The sequence below is a fragment of the Anser anser genome (assembly GCF_964211835.1).
Source record: "Anser anser genome assembly, chromosome: 3".
Classification (NCBI taxonomy): domain Eukaryota; kingdom Metazoa; phylum Chordata; class Aves; order Anseriformes; family Anatidae; genus Anser; species Anser anser.
The window spans coordinates 121,752,659-121,768,366 of NC_139722.1; the positions used below are offsets into that span (position 1 = coordinate 121,752,659).

General features: G+C 41.5%; 1 long non-coding RNA gene across 3 annotated transcripts; it reads right to left on the bottom strand.

The window, feature by feature from the left end:
* Positions 1–6: 6 nt before the first annotated feature.
* On the bottom strand, positions 7–15,708 carry LOC310898142. 3 transcript variants are annotated; one of them, XR_014582986.1, is made up of 7 exons: positions 15,441–15,708; positions 13,828–13,951; positions 11,831–12,106; positions 11,242–11,461; positions 7,747–7,789; positions 5,471–5,675; positions 7–190 (listed from the first exon to the last, which is right to left on the bottom strand). It is a non-coding gene; the product is annotated as an uncharacterized lncRNA (long non-coding RNA). The 3 variants fall into 3 exon arrangements; XR_014582987.1 differs by lacking the exon at positions 11,831–12,106 and adding an exon at positions 14,519–14,643 and having other exon boundaries at positions 15,441–15,706; XR_014582988.1 differs by lacking the exon at positions 11,831–12,106 and having other exon boundaries at positions 15,441–15,704.

A 15,708-nucleotide genomic window follows, 5' to 3' on the forward strand; every position in this document is an offset into this window, starting at 1 on the left:
AAACAGGCAAAGTATTTTGTTTTGGTGCTCCCCACAACTGATTCTTGAGTGACTGGCTTTTGATGTTTGCTGTGGACCTGCTTTCAGCTGTGTTGCTCATTCCAGTTTCTGCTATAACTTCACACGCACGCGGCAGGAACTCAGCAATGCTAATTTTAAAATAATAGGTTGTCTTTTCCAGCAGTTTTTCCTGTACAGACGCAACAGAAATATCAAACTGGTGAGTTATACTGCTGTCACTTAGATAGTGGAGGTGTTACTGAGAAAAATTATGCCAATAATGAATGTCTACAATGGAAAAATGCATGTCAGAAACGAACTTAAGGGTCTGCTGTAGCATTACTACTAATTGGCACCTATCTGTATGTAATTATATGATCATGCAGCATACTTGAATGATAATGGAAAAATAGAAGATTTACAGGAAAAAACAGACTTGTAATTGGGATTGTGCAGAATATGTGGGGGCTGCGTTAAAGTTTGCCATTTCTCATTCACAAGTTTCACAAGCCTATCATTAAAAAAAAAAAAGTAGTTTCCAAATTGTGTAACAGTCATTTAAAATTGGTTCCTTCACTTCCCAAGCAGGGTTGCAGAAGCTGCAATATTCTTTTATTTGGGAACTGTTACATTCAGAATAGGCAAAGCTAGCCTCTTTTCGGGTTCATCACCTGGTGGAATAAAAGGCAGTGCCTCAGTCCCTGCAATACTTCTTTCACTGACATTCTTTGACATTACTGAGCCTGAGCCTGCAGAAGCATGTTTGCACTGACCTCAAGGGGAGCAGCAGATCTGCCTCCAGCAACAAAGTGCACGTTACAGCTGCACTCTCCATGCGTTCAAAGCTATGGGAAAGCATACAGCCCGTACCTGACTTGCCCTTAACGGCTGCCCACCCCGCTTGGGCATGCAGAGAGGCTGGAAAAGCGTGCCAGCTCAGCAGGGAGTTAATCCTCACTGATGAGCAAGTGTGTTCCACACCGAGTGCTACTCAGTTTGCAAAAATGCCATCTAGTTTTTAGCGCCCATGAAAGAACATAAAAAAAAAGCAAAACCCCAATATAAAACCCCAAAAACCCCAGAATACCTAAGCTGCCACTTCAGACTTTATTATATTTCAGAATTTATTAAATCCAGACACCCCTGCCGAATGGTGCCAGGCACCCATGTCAAGAGGCTCCTGATGGGGCACACAAGTTGCTGCTATGCCCCATTACTGCCCCATCCTGAAGCTGTATCCCAGAAACCACCAGCCCTCCTGCCTCTGGGGTATATAGCTCCTGTTCTGAGGGGTTTCCTCACGTTGTAGCAGCTATTTAATGAAAATCAATAAAATTACAAGCTCACACAATCTGCTTCTGCCAGAAAGAAAGGGCAGGGGGATGGGGGGAAGGGGGTTGCCTTTCTTCAGCACAATTCTCTAAATGATCAAGACTGGTCTCAGAGTAGTTGTAACAGTGGCTCAATAGTTCAAAAGAAAGGTCTTGCCTGTATCTTTCCTGTTCATACTTTATTCAGTTTGTTACTGTTTTTTTTTTTTGATCTTTTTAAACCATGTATGGATGGCACAGAAAGACTTTACCAAAACAGTAGGATTCCCCAGCCTTTTCCTTTTGTCGTAACATGTTTATCCAGTTATAAGTCAGACTTCTCCTGTGCAAAGAACTCCAGGCTGTCAAAAACCCTGCAAATGTTTTATTAAAAGTGTATATTGAGAAAAGAAACTACTTTTAACATGTGTTTTTATTTCCTGGGATCCAACTTTTCCGTGCCTTCCCCCCCTTCCTATCATCCATCTTGTGTCTAAAACAGTAGTGGCTGAGCAAAGGGCACAAGCTGTCTTCGTCTAAGTGCAGAAGATGCATGGTCCTACAGTTCATGTGCATTTCAGAGTCATGAATTGTGGAGAAGACAAAAACTTCAATAAAAATGAGCTTAAATCTTCTTAGAATCATTCTAGGGTACGTTTCTGGCATAATGATAAAAAGGCATTAATTGCAGTCAAAGAAACTGCACTGTATCCTTCACAGTAGAAGGATGTTCAGAGTGAAAACAACAGAAATAGCACAGTAACTACAATAAAGTACACGCACCATTCTAGTCTTATTCATTCTGAAGGGTAAGACTTTCAGCCCAAAGTGGTTCACTGTTTTATGCAAACGCCCTGTAAAACCAGCTGAAAGCTTGGGATAAACTCATTTGAATCTATCCTCGTTAACAGAGAAACAAGGCAGTAGCAAGAGAAAAACAACAGCGGAAATAAAGATATTGCCTGTAGATACCAAAAAATCACTTTTTAAAATGATAATTTTCTCACTAATTAGAAAGCTACCAATGGTTACATTGCGCCACTGAATTTTCCTAGCAGAGGAAAGCCCTGAGAGTTTCCTCAGGGCTGAGAATTCTTTCTTGAAATACTCTCATCTTAACTAAGGAAGAAAATTGGTTTTTGAAGACAAAAGCGTGTAGCATGGCAGCCCATGCTGTTTGGAAAACATTCGTTTCTGAACAGCAAGGCCTGAAACTTCTCATCTGTCAGACGACATCAGGGTCAACAGATGGAGGATGGTCCTCTCTCTTTCCCCCAGGAAGAAAAAAAATTAATAAAGCATAGGAAACTCAGTAACTCCTGTCCCCCTCATTAAACAGGTAGCTCTTCCTCCACACACGTGCCTGCAAAATCTACACAAATGCCGAACGCACAGAACAAGCTGCCTTTATCTGGCACACACACAATTTTAAGGCTGTCTGCATCTGAGCAGCTGATTATGTGAAAACTTGAGCTGCTCTTCTGCCTGCATAGCTAAACAGATCATCTCCTCCAACTGACAAAACACTCAAGTTATAGTTATTCATATCCATGCCCTTCATGACAATCTCAAGTAATCAAAAGCAATCAGATCATTACAAAAGATCAGGCTGGGCAGATGAAGTGTTGAAATTCAGCCTCCCTGGGAAAACAAATTCACATTACCAGATGATTAAACGCTCATTGTTGATTGTCTAATACTTGGGGATATTTCTAAAGACTTTCTTCTCTGTTTTGCATCCTCTCTACCCTTAGTCCCCCTCCTTGAATCCAGTTCTCAGCCTACATATCTGGCTCCAGTCCTCATAGCTCAGCCCCAGCAGCAACTTGAGCATAATAGAAATCCCATCTTGTTTCCAATCACCTTTTTAGCAAGGAAGAATATGTCACAAACCAATCCTTGCCAATGCTGCAATGGCTGCAGAGCTGCTCTGGCCTTTGCCAGGCCCCTGAGACAACTGGATTTCCTCTTTGCTCCTCTGCTGGGTCTCTACTGCTACAGCACCGAGCTCTGTACGGAGTCTTTCCTACTGTAGGTTTTTCTGAAGCCTTTCCTACATTAGGTTTGAAAGTTGCCCCATCTCCTTAGAAACATAAGACATACACAGCAGCCACAGCCTGGACTATTTGCTCTTGTTACAATACCAATGAACAATGCTGTGTAATTTACATCTGTGCAAACAACAGCATGACAACTGCTTAGCAGCATCGGTATCAAGATGTTCTTAGAGTCAAACTGGTATGAAGCTCTTGCATTCCGCTGCAAATTAGTATGATCCACGAGCTGCATCCTCAGCAGGTAGGAAAAGCACAGGATTTGAGTAGAAAACATCAATACAATGAAAAAAAGAAGTGTTTTGTGGAGTGGAAGCTGGATGTTCAGAGCGTAGCCTGAACTTTTCAAGTCGCTGCCAATGTTCTTTGTTAGTACCAAGAGGAAATGAATATTCAAGTGCCTTTGAGGCAGTCTCACTCCCTTTTAGAAATAGAAATCTTTACTTTTTGCCCCTTTCAAAGGGAGGCTGCATCCATCGTGGTGACCAGCAAGCCCAGCAAAAGCCTGCCAAGAACTGAGCACAGGAGGGCACGCTGCCATTCCGGATCAATTTGCTACCAGGGCTGCTTCTCAGCATGTCTCAGGGGGCTCGTCAGCCCCGACGAAACGTGCCAAAATGCAATCTGTTCAGGTCTGGTAGGCAGTAAGGGCACTGCACCTCATCTCTTGGTGCGTGTACGCTGCAGATTAGCTCAAGTGAAACATTGGAAAGGTTATTTAACAGCTGTGGGGGCAGATAAGCAAGAGTACAGGAGCAGTTAGGAGATGACCATGAAGAAACGTCTTGCTTACTGCTCTAATAAGAGTTAGTGAAGATGGTCCATTCATTTTGAATGTTTTCTGGACGAAAACAAATTCTCCCCCACCAATATATAACATCTACATGGATTAAAAGGGAAGCTTTGCTGCAGGTGGTCTACTGCTCAAACGACACTAAAAATCCTGAATTGCAGTGCCCATTGCGGCTGTCTCTTCCTCCTAACAGCACTGCTGCCCTCGCAAATTGCAAGTTTTCTACTAGCAACATCTCTAATCCCATCAGCAGTAACTGAACTAATAAGCGTAGTTACTGAAGTCAAGATTGGCAAGGATACTTTTAAGCAGGCCATTTCCAGATTGGATTTCCATCGCTTGCAGACACTGTTCTTGAGACACAGCCACATCCTATAAACTCACAGTTAAATTCACAGAGCCTAGCAGAAAACAGGGATTGCCAGTGAATCATGTGCCCTGCAACATCAATGATCTTAAACCACAAGATTTTTTTTCCCCCATGAATTTCTTATCCCTTCAAATTCAAATCCAGGCAAAAATCTGTAGGGCTTCCCATGCACAGGCACAAGCAATCCAGTTCAGTCAGTTTCAAAGATTATCATGATTATAAGGGAGCAGAACAAGTGAATGGGAAAATATAGGCTTGTGTCCAGACAAATAGTAGATACGGAAACAAGTTCTTCTCGTTTTCATGAGTTTTGTCACAAAACTAGTATTTTGGAACATGAACTGTTTGCATGCTCTGGTCAGCCAAGTGGAAAAGGCTTATGAGAGGCTCACTGACCCCCATGTAGGACACTGTGCAGCTGCATCACCTCACAATCACCCATGTCCTTCCTTGGCCAGGATATTGGGATCCTTGGGTCCCCACCACAGGGCATGTCAGCTGGGCACAGCCACAGCCCACGGGGGACGTGATGGCTGCAGCTGCGCCCTGCCCTAGGATGCAGGGGCTGTTCTGTTGACTGCACGGGGGGGGGCAGAATTGCCAACACACTGCGCTGTGCCTACATCCAGCTGTGAGACAGTCCCATCTGTGCATCCTTTAAAAATTTGCTTTTCTTCTGATGTGGAAAATTTTAAGTACTACCAAGGATGCTAACATAAATATCCCTTCTGTAGACAGACTGTCTGCAGTTTTACTTCACCTGTAGCTTGTAGCTGAAGTATTACTGTAGTCACAGAACTGCTTTTCTGCAGCGCTGGTCTATGATAGAGTTATTGGCAACTCAATTGCTAGTGAAAAGCAATGTTCTGTAACTCACCTTCAATTCCAATATATCCCAATCACTGTTTTCTAAAGAAACCAAAAAGGTAAACTCAGAACTGACCTCTTCCTGGTGTGCAACAACTGCAATATCCAATGCTGTCAGCTGATGTCTACATCTGAATAAAATCCCTGTCAGGCATGGCCTCCTGTCACCAGGCTGTGAAGTGAGTGGTGAGGAAGCTCATTTGGCTTTCTGCACTTGCATCTCTTCAGCACTCCGCTCTGAGACAGACTGCTTCTATGCAGTGTGATACAGATGGTGTCAACTGCAAGAGAGAGTTAAAAGCAAAAAGCTCAAAGATGCAAAAATATGCAGAAGGACCTCAAAACTGACAGAAGAGCAGTAAGATCAGGAAGGAAGAGATACACCAACGTTTTGGCAGTGAAGAGAAGCACATGTCAATTACTTAACAGGGAAAGTGAGCAACCACATAATACAAAGAAAGCTGAAATCACAAACATTGAACTAAAATACTGGCCAGCCACCCTCAGGAAACCATGCTGAAGAATGCATAAGGAAAACTTAGGTATTAACATGTCTGCTTATTTCAGAGCTAGCAAATATAAAAGTAGGTGAGATGTTTTCAGTACACTGCTACAGTGTTTGAAATAATTTTGGTGTGCCAGAAATCCTTTGCCTTTCGGCCAGATGTCATCAGGCTTAGTGAACTTTCCAGTTGGAAGCCAGCACAACTGGGAGCCTTCTGTAGCTACAAAGGAAGATGAGGGATGCCCTTATCTTCAATGATTTTCTATCAGCAGACGCATAAATAAGAGCTTCTGACATGCTGACCCTTACAAGCATCAGGAAGTCTGGAGGGTACCTTACGGCTCCCCACAAACCCATGATTTTCCAGTAACTCCCAACTATTTTTTCCTGCTCCTCCCTGCATCTCACAGTAGAAAGCAGAAACAGACTTTCAGTCCTGATAAATCCATCTGGTGGTGGAAAGCCAAGTTAAAAACCTAATCAGTGACTTCATATTCCTCTTGCCAAGAAAACTGATGTTCAGAAGGGAGGGAAATTGTAATGTGAGCTCACCTGAAGTGCAACTAGTAACTCACAATGCTGCAAATGAAATGATACGTATCCACTATGGGCTTGATCTTTGATTTAATTTCCAGGTAACATGGATCAGTATGCAAACTTAAGTATGTGCCACCTCGCCCTCTGCATTTTAATCAGGCTAAAAAGCTAAATCAAAGTGTGAGAACAGAGCAATAAAATTATTTTAATATAGATGGCATTCCTAACTGTTTGGTATTATTTTATAGCAATTTGCCAGTCACCAAGCTTCAACAAAAGACATTTTTGAAAATGGCAAATTTAATAATAGCTTCTCACATCATATCTGAGGAGAATAAGATATTCTTCAGTTATTACTACTCTTCTCAGCACACTCATGCAGAATTAAAGAAAAGCAGGAATAAGATATTCTTCAGTTATTACTACTCTTCTCAGCACACTCATGCAGAATTAAAGAAAAGCAGTTTTCAATTGTGAAGAGATGGCACAATAGGCTATGCTTTGAAACAAAATGCTATTGCCTAGTGTTACTGCCTGTTGAAGTTATTTTTGCTTTTTACGTTGAAAATCCATTTAAAATCAGAGTTCAGTGAACATTCAAGCTGCCAGGCAGCAGTAGTACAGACAGGTGTCTTCTGATGCTTGCAAAACTCATCATTAATAGATATGCTGTCATAGTATTAACGTTGTGTTTAAATGCTCTCTTTCATTAGGATCTGTTTACTACTAAGGAATACAACACCTCCAAGTTTACAACATTCTTTCCATTTACAGTATTTCAGGTAATTGAAATCCTAGACTTTCTGAAAAGTGAGATTTATTCAGAGAAAGGTCAGAACAGTAATAACAGAGCTTAGCTGCTCTGAATATATACACCTGCCTTCAGAAAGACGTTATATCATGAGCAGCTATCACACATTTGTATTGGATGCTCCACTGAGATACATACTGAGATTTAGATAGAGCCAACCATCTATTTTGGAGGTGGTCACTAGGTGTTTACTCACAGAAATCCTGACAGTTTTTCTGCAAATAGCACAGCAGCCAATGCAATACAATACATATACAAAGAACATTTAAAGACAATTAAATCTCTCCAGTATCATAACTGCTTGTTATAAATCAAGACAAGGTTGTCACTCCTCTTGGATCAAGGTTAATCTCTTCAAAACCATTAAATTCAGACACATGCATCATCAAGGATCTATTTTACAGCTTTTCACTCCAATAATCTGTAGCAATATCAGCTGAGCAGGGAGCAGCAAGACATTTCATATTATAGACATGGGAAAGCAAGAAAGGACTCATACCATTATCTGTGGTTTTCATGCTGTACTACTCTGGTCTTTTTAGCTGTACAGGAATAAGAGCAATAGGAATTATTTAGCAAGACGTAGCAGGGTAAAGCTATAAAAACATGGGAAAGAAAAGGTAGAAACTGGTACTCTAATGTGTTTGGTTCCCCTTTCACCCTCCTCCCACAGCAAATTATCAGAGACTCTTTTGGCACAGCAACCCAAGTGTTAACCTATCTCCTCATAAGCATAGATAAAACGTGACAAAGGTGAGCCTTAGTATTCCCAAATGCTGGAAATGAGTGAATGCTGAATCCCTGCCTATACTCGCTTGTTAACAAGCTGAAATTTTATTTTAGGACATACTTGGCCTTACTAAGTGACAGGTATCTAACTAAAAGATAGCAAGTTTTCCAGGGAACAGCCCTGAACCACAGAAAAATCAGAACCCTATTCTGCTGTTCACATTTCCAGAAATATCAGTAATGAAACGGGGAGAAGTAAAAGCCATATGTTTTGTTAAGAATAGAGAGACTACTACATAGCTTTGCAAATGCAACAAATCAATAATGGTTTTACGCCACCTGAAGATTTGCCCCTGTTCCTCTACAATAAAAATATATCCTGAGTGTCTAACGGGCTGCAAGCAACCTGCCAGGCAGTTTGTGAGAGCGCTGTAAAACCATCCTATCTCAGAAGTCTAAGGAAAACCAATGATTAAAAGAAGATAAATGCTAACTTGAAAACTGTTTCCTCCCCAAAGAGAATTGCTCTAAGGCATATTAATCTAGGCTAAGTGCATTTAGTGACCCGCTAGCATTTGCTGCCAAAAACAGCTGGATTTGAAGTGTTAAGCCTCAGCTTTGATTAACTATCCAGTAATCTACAGTGGCAGCTCTAAAACACAGAACAGGCTTATCTTTACAAGGGGAAAGAAAGCAAAATGTTTCCTCTCATTAACTTTTGAAAAAAAGCTAATTGGAGAGGCAGCAGATACACAGATCAGATTAACAGAGAGAAGAGACACTGACATTAGTCTTTTTTGCAGCAGAAGCAAACAGTGTAAATTTTAGACTAATTGTCCTGCTTCAGTGTTACCAGAGATATTTTTGGTGTCCAAGATAAAACTCACAGCAGTGGCACATTTAGCTTATACAGTACATTAACGAAGGAAAAGCTGATTAGCTTATCTTACATTTAATGAAATTCACAAGATCCTCTAAGATCCTTCCTGCATGAAATGGCTACACTGATGATGTGAACACTCCCTGGGAGCACTCACGGGGCTGCAGAACAAACAAAGTAATGGACTCACAGCACCAGGCTCCACAAAATTGACATGTACCATTCCAAACAATCCACTAAATCAGGATCAAAATAGACTGTACGCAATTTCAGTGAATTAGAAGTTCAATGAGTTATTCCACTGAAATATATTTCCCAAAGCAGCATTTTCAGGGATTAGAGTCACCAACCTTTGTTACAAAAGGTGCAATTACCTGGCAGTAAGTCACACACACCTGCTGAGGGAGGTGACTGAGGCTTTTTGTGAAGAACCACATAGGCACCTCACACTTTAAATGGGATGAAGGTTAAGCTTCTTAAATTCACACAGAAAAACATCATCACACTTAAACACCCCACATGCTGCCACATCTCCCACAGCCGAACGGCTGGGAGTTTCCTCACAGGGATGCAGTGAACGCAGGGACCCCGGGCAGAGCTGAGGGAGGGTGGCTTTGGCACCCAGGTGAGCACACACAAAAGCACAAAGCGTGGCTTTGGCATAGCAGGGAAGGCTTCTGCTCTCAGCGAGGCTCTGACTCTGTTTCTCCCCCTTCTGGCAGAAAACACTAAATGTGCAGGATTTGGAACTACAGCTTTAACCAGATTCAATGCTTTGTGTACAGCCCATGGGGAAGAACTGGAACTATACAGGAGCAGGTAGCCCATGTACCTGGTTTGCTTTTTGCGGTAGCTTTTCTGATCCTGGTACATAACATCTCCCTGTTAAGAAGCTCTGCTGGCGTTTCAGCCCAGAAGAGATTGACATTGGCTACAGAGGACTCCCTCAGGCACTTTTTCCACATGCACAGCTTCTCAATGCATAATTTCCCTGGCATGCCTTTACCACTCAGCCAGTTGTGTGCTCATGGCACCGTCACAACACGATCATACTTATCCGAACGGACAAATGCAACAAAAGACCATCCATCGTTTAACGCAGCTGTGCAGCTGGGACCAAAGCCATCAGGTCTCAGTACTGTGGTCATGTCTGCCCTGCCCCTGCACAGACTGGATCTCAAACAACTGGTGGTCCTTCCACCCACAGCCCCGCTAAGTGACTAATTGTGCTAAGCGTACTGCTGGGCAACTGGATTAAACGCAAAACTGACAGCAGTCCCACGGAGCTTTCCCACAGACCCCCTCCAATGGCATTTCTCTTGTAGCCTGAGGGAGCGTCCAGGCAAACCGGGCTTCCAGGCCAGGTAGGGAACAATATCAAACCACAAATACAGGTGAAGACAAATACTACTCTCTCTACCTGAAACAAGTGGCAACCAGCTTGAACTACTCACTGTCAAGTGAGGCAACATGAGGAGAAGCCTTGCTGACAAGGCATTATGGATGGCCATGTTATCTGCCAAGATTTAACTTTAAACGCATCCATATGCGAGCCAACAGTGAGGCAGGGAAGAGAGCAGCAAGCTTTTCATCCAGGAGGAAGGGACACAGCAGCAGAGCCAGGTGTCAGTAAGAATAAGAGAGTCCTGCCTGTGACATGGTCAGCACAAGGCAGCCAGGTGTCTAAATAGCATGGAAAACACTTCATGGAAAGAAACATGCTATCAAAAGAGAATAAATTTTATTTGCTGATTATCTCCATTTTCTTTAACCTGCATTAAGTCTTCTGAATTGGCATGTATGCCTGCCTTAACCTCTTTCAGGTACAAAGAAAATTTGAACCTTCTTTTTGAAAACAGGCAAATGGAGATAAAGTCTTCAGCATACCAAACACTCCCCTTATTCCCATAGCCCTACACCAACCTTTTCAATACAGTAAGTGTGCCTACAACATTCCTTATCACTACTGCATATTCAGGATCACCATGTGTTAAACCCATCATCTGCAGTACTGAGGATAATATAGGTTGGAAATGAGTAAAGTAATTCAAAAGAATAACATATTGGTGAGATTTTAAATATCAGGTCTATCAACATTATCTTAATTTTACAGGGTGCATACAACAGCATTATAAAAACCTCTCTGCCCTTGGGAAGGAGTGCAACTTGCTTTAACTTCATAGCATCATGGATTTTCTTAATCTTTCCTGAGAGCGTTGGAATGATTCTATAAATTTCCTTTCTTATCTTGCAAATTAATTCAGAGCTCCAAATATGGCTCTAGAGGCTGATTCCCCCTATGTCTGCACTCTATTTAATTATGTTCAAGAAAAAGCAGCAGCAGCTGAGGACAGAAGGCTGCTGCTCTGCCAGGGTAGTGCTCACCATCATTGGAAACAGGAGTAAATGCACTGCAGATGCGAGGACACCGGGGATCTCTCTGTCGCTGTGAAGTGCCCCTAAGAATCCACCACAGAGGGCACTGCAAGCGGAACTGCAGACCCCTGTACTCTGGTCTCGATGTATTTCTAAGTCTTGGAATAACTCATGGAGAAAAGCCAAATGCTGTTAGGTACCCCCAAATGGTTTGTCTGACATTCCGGAGCTGGGGAACAAACACATGACCAGAAAAAAAGCTACAATCAGTCGCTTGGCGCCGTGCCACCAGCCATAAGCATGATTGATACCACATTTGGTTCCATTAGATACAATCCCTGTAATAGAGCTATCAGCACCTTAGGAACAAAAGCTCTTTTCTGATTGCCATTTTCAAGGTCACCTTTGTAGCGCACCAAGAGTTTTAATTGAAGAGAACTTCTGTCATGGGTTATCTGCCCCAGTGGGGTTCTGAGACTTCAGCCTGAACTGTATTTTGTCCCCATTTATAAGCTACATTGAACTTTCCATTGTCCACATTTATCTCCCGTGCAGTTCACTTGCTGACAAGTCACCCTTTGAGATTAATAATGCTTACACAATTTTCTCTTTCTGCTCTATGATTTTCGCTTCTTTTGTCAATTGAAGAGCTTTCAAAAAGTCACTTTCTCGACTTTCCAATTTCTTTTATTCAGCTTTTCAACATGGTTTCTTTATGACCTGCTGTGTTTTTTGAAAGTACAGAGCTGTTTATTTGGCATCGTAAACAGATGTGGAGGCTGAATTAGATTTAGTCCTTCTTCGATCAGGACTGGGACATTCTTCCAAACGTCTAAATTTGTCCTGTTCTGCTGACATGTTTTTCAGAGTGCAGCTGTTAAATTAATAGGCAAAGTGAGATGAGCAATTGTGAGGAATCATCCTGGAGCACCTAGATCTTTCCTAATGCAAACCTGCGTGATTCAAGGGAAACCTCAGGGATTCAATGCAAAAAGGGGTAGCCGTGCTATGCTAAAGAGGTTTATAAAACTACCAGTTTTGAAGCTGAACAAACACAACAGACCAGTGGTCTGGTTTCTGTGGACACTATTTTATTTGCTCTGGCAAGAAAGAGAAAACACACTGTTTCCACACTGTCTGCATTCAGCAGCATTTATCATTCATTATATACTGGAACAGATCTGCTCAGAGCCACCTTTAGCTTTGCATCACCACCACTCTGCACCATCAAACATGATTGATAAAAGCTGCTTCATGTCAACAATACTTGTTGGAGCATCAGCTATGTGACCAACCATCCTATTTAAAGCCAAATCCATTCCCCGGGAAATCTTTTCCAGTACTTTATACTACTCCTCCACTTTCACATAGGTAGTGCAAATTTCTGAAGTCATGGAAATGCACACATTTCACTGCCGACTTTCCAAAACCTTCCTCATGCTGCCCGAGGACAGCAACCAAGCTCTGACCCCTCCAGACAGGGATGTTTGCTACCCATGAAGCATGCGCACCATAGCTCAGCATCAGTGGCAGATCAGCCACCAGATGAGCCCAGCACCAAGGTTACCAAACCCTGTGTGTGGTGGGACCTACAGCAAGCTGCAAAACTGGTCTCAAGTGGAGAGGGACCAACCACAAGATCACTTTGATAGTATCATGAAGAATGAAACAAACATATTAAACTACTCACAACCAAAAGCTGAAGTGCTCTCATGGAACATTGCTTTTGGCTTAATAAACTGTTGAGTTTTTAGCTACATCTAGTGACTATTGTGAAAACATAATATCTGTAACAACACTCCAGAGATGAGCAAGTTAATCAGAATCCCAACAGAAGCAGATGACTTTCTTCGGTCTGTTCTGTCTTTTTGGTTGCTTGGCTCTAATGAAGCTTGCCTTTTACAATTACCTGTAATTTGGTTTGTGTTGCAACAGCCCTGAAGTTGCAAACTGACAGAAGCCCTCGACAGTCCAAAGTTGTTTTTAGCTTAAGCTATTCTCATGGTAAAAATGGTGCTCAGTGAGCATAAGATTTAACATTAAGATACACACCTTCTTTAATTTCCTTCCCCCAAACATAAATAATTCCCTGTGAATATGCCTTCCCTAATGGAGAAGAAAGCCCAACAGTGAATTTAGCTCTGAAATATGAAAGCACAGCAAGACATTTTGGAAAGGCAGCTTCTGATGGTGAGCAAAATATTAGTAGGTATAAAATTCAGAACAGAATCTGTCCCCAGCCACTAGCTTGTTTTGCTCTGTTTTCCTCCTGAGGCTGATTTTTGTTCTCCTGGCAGCCAAATTCCTCTATATCAGAGCTCTTTTGCAGACAATCAAAGTAATTTAATTCCTATATTTCAAAAAGCTAGAAGAATGCTATTTTCCTGACCAGTATTTCTGGGGGGTAAAAAAAAAGAAAAATCGCCTTCTATTGAGGGTAGCACAGCAGAACAATATTCTAGATCTGTAGGTCCTTCTGTTGCATCTTCATCCCTTTCCTTTCTAATTCACGTCTTTGCTGTCTTCTTCAATGGCTTTGTTAAAGAAACACTGTCAAATCCCTGGCATTTATATCACAGCATTTCAGCAACTCACCATATTACCAGAGGCTGAACAACATTACATCTGCAAGTATCTTGTCATTACTTCCTAATGTATTTACAGTGATTCCAGGGGTCAGTCATCACATCCACGGATAAATCTATTTAAAGAGCTATTTCTATAGAGGAAAAAAAAAAAAAAAAAAGAGAAAAAAAAACATAATTTGAAACTCTGAAGGACCTCAAAGGGCTTAAAGAAAACAGCTTCTGAAAATTTCCTTCCGTAGTCCTTAAAAAAGCAAAGAGTTACAGAAGCAACTGCAAATTGTGCAAATTCAATCTCCGGGACAGAATAATGTGCGTTGTTATCCCAGGCAAAATAATTATAGAAAAACAAGTGAAGAAACATTTCTGGCTGCTGTAGTACCTAGCTATTAGAAAATAAATGTTAAATCAATTTAAATGCTAGCTCCTAGCACAAGCCAGAATTTGCTGATCCAGCAGCTTACAGATGGATTCATGTGTTGGTCAACGCTGGTCTGATTCAGCGTATCATCCAGCAATCAATATCTCCCTTTCTCGTATTCCAGCAATCCAAAAACTGTATTTAAATGCTATCCACTTCTATTTGCTGCCAAATATAACCTCATTTCACCTAAGCCACTGCTTTCTAGGCCAAATGTTCTTTCCTGAGGATAACATAGGCCAATATTGCCCACACCAGATCAAGACTTGTCCAGCCTTACCTTACTTTGCTCCACCAGCCATAGACAAATCCCTCACCATAATCCAAATATATAATGTTGAATGTTATTGTTGCTACTATTACCACCCAAATACAAATTTGTCAGGCTCAGTTACACAGTACACCCTGAACATGCAGACAACAAAGAACATGTCTTCCTTTCTCGAAGGGGAATGTAAACTTATTAAACAGACTTAATAGGAGTAAAACTTACTAGACAGCTCACAGAAATGAAAATACAACTGCCTTGTATGGTGCCTGTCATATTCAGGTATGGAAACATTTTGCACAGGACATTGACATTATCCTTTCATTTCACAGGTGGGAAAGCAAGGGAGCATGCAAATTAACCACAGCTACCAGTAACCAAGTCAAGAAAAAAATTTCTTCCTTAAATTCTATTCCCAAACTCCACTTATGAGAGTCCACAGATTATCAGAAATACAATTTTGATGGAGCCTCCATCAATTTCTGTGACCTTTACATTCTAACACTACTAGCAGAGCTAACATCTGACCTCTGCTCCCTGCCCTTGGCCAGGGATTTGATTCATATGTCAAGACATACAGTGACATATTTTAGTATATTTTCTTTCTTTCTTGTGCAGTTTTTTGAATTGATTTGGGATGAATCTTTGCCTTGTGGCAAAATTACATGCCAGATTACAGCAACATCAAGTAAATGTGTTTTACTAAGCTTCCTTATACACGAGAAAAAAAAACATTACTAACTCTTAATCTCAAAAATAACTGTGAATATTGCTTTTTTACCAAGCATCAAATTCTTCCACAAGAATACTTTGTCACTTGTCTATTTTAATGCCATTCCCAAAACCAGCATATACATGCTACTTCACATTTGTTTCTAACATAGCATACAGCAGGACACAGAGCATAAGAGATTGCTTTGAAACTAAGAGGTACCCAAGTCTTTCTTGAGTCTGCAGATAACAGTCAGAATGAAATCCACATTTCCAAACGACACTTCTCAAAGCAATAGTTTCAACAAAGGGGGATTTTCCAGGCAAAAACTCAAAGCCTATTCAGAACAGCACAAGATAAATCCAAAAGCAAGGCTACAACATAAATTAAGGTCCATCCAGGAGACGGGGACAGAGAAGAAATAGGAGGCAGCCACAGCTATAGCATGCCTGGTGTGAGGCACGGAGGTGTGCTCAGGGTTGAGTTGAGA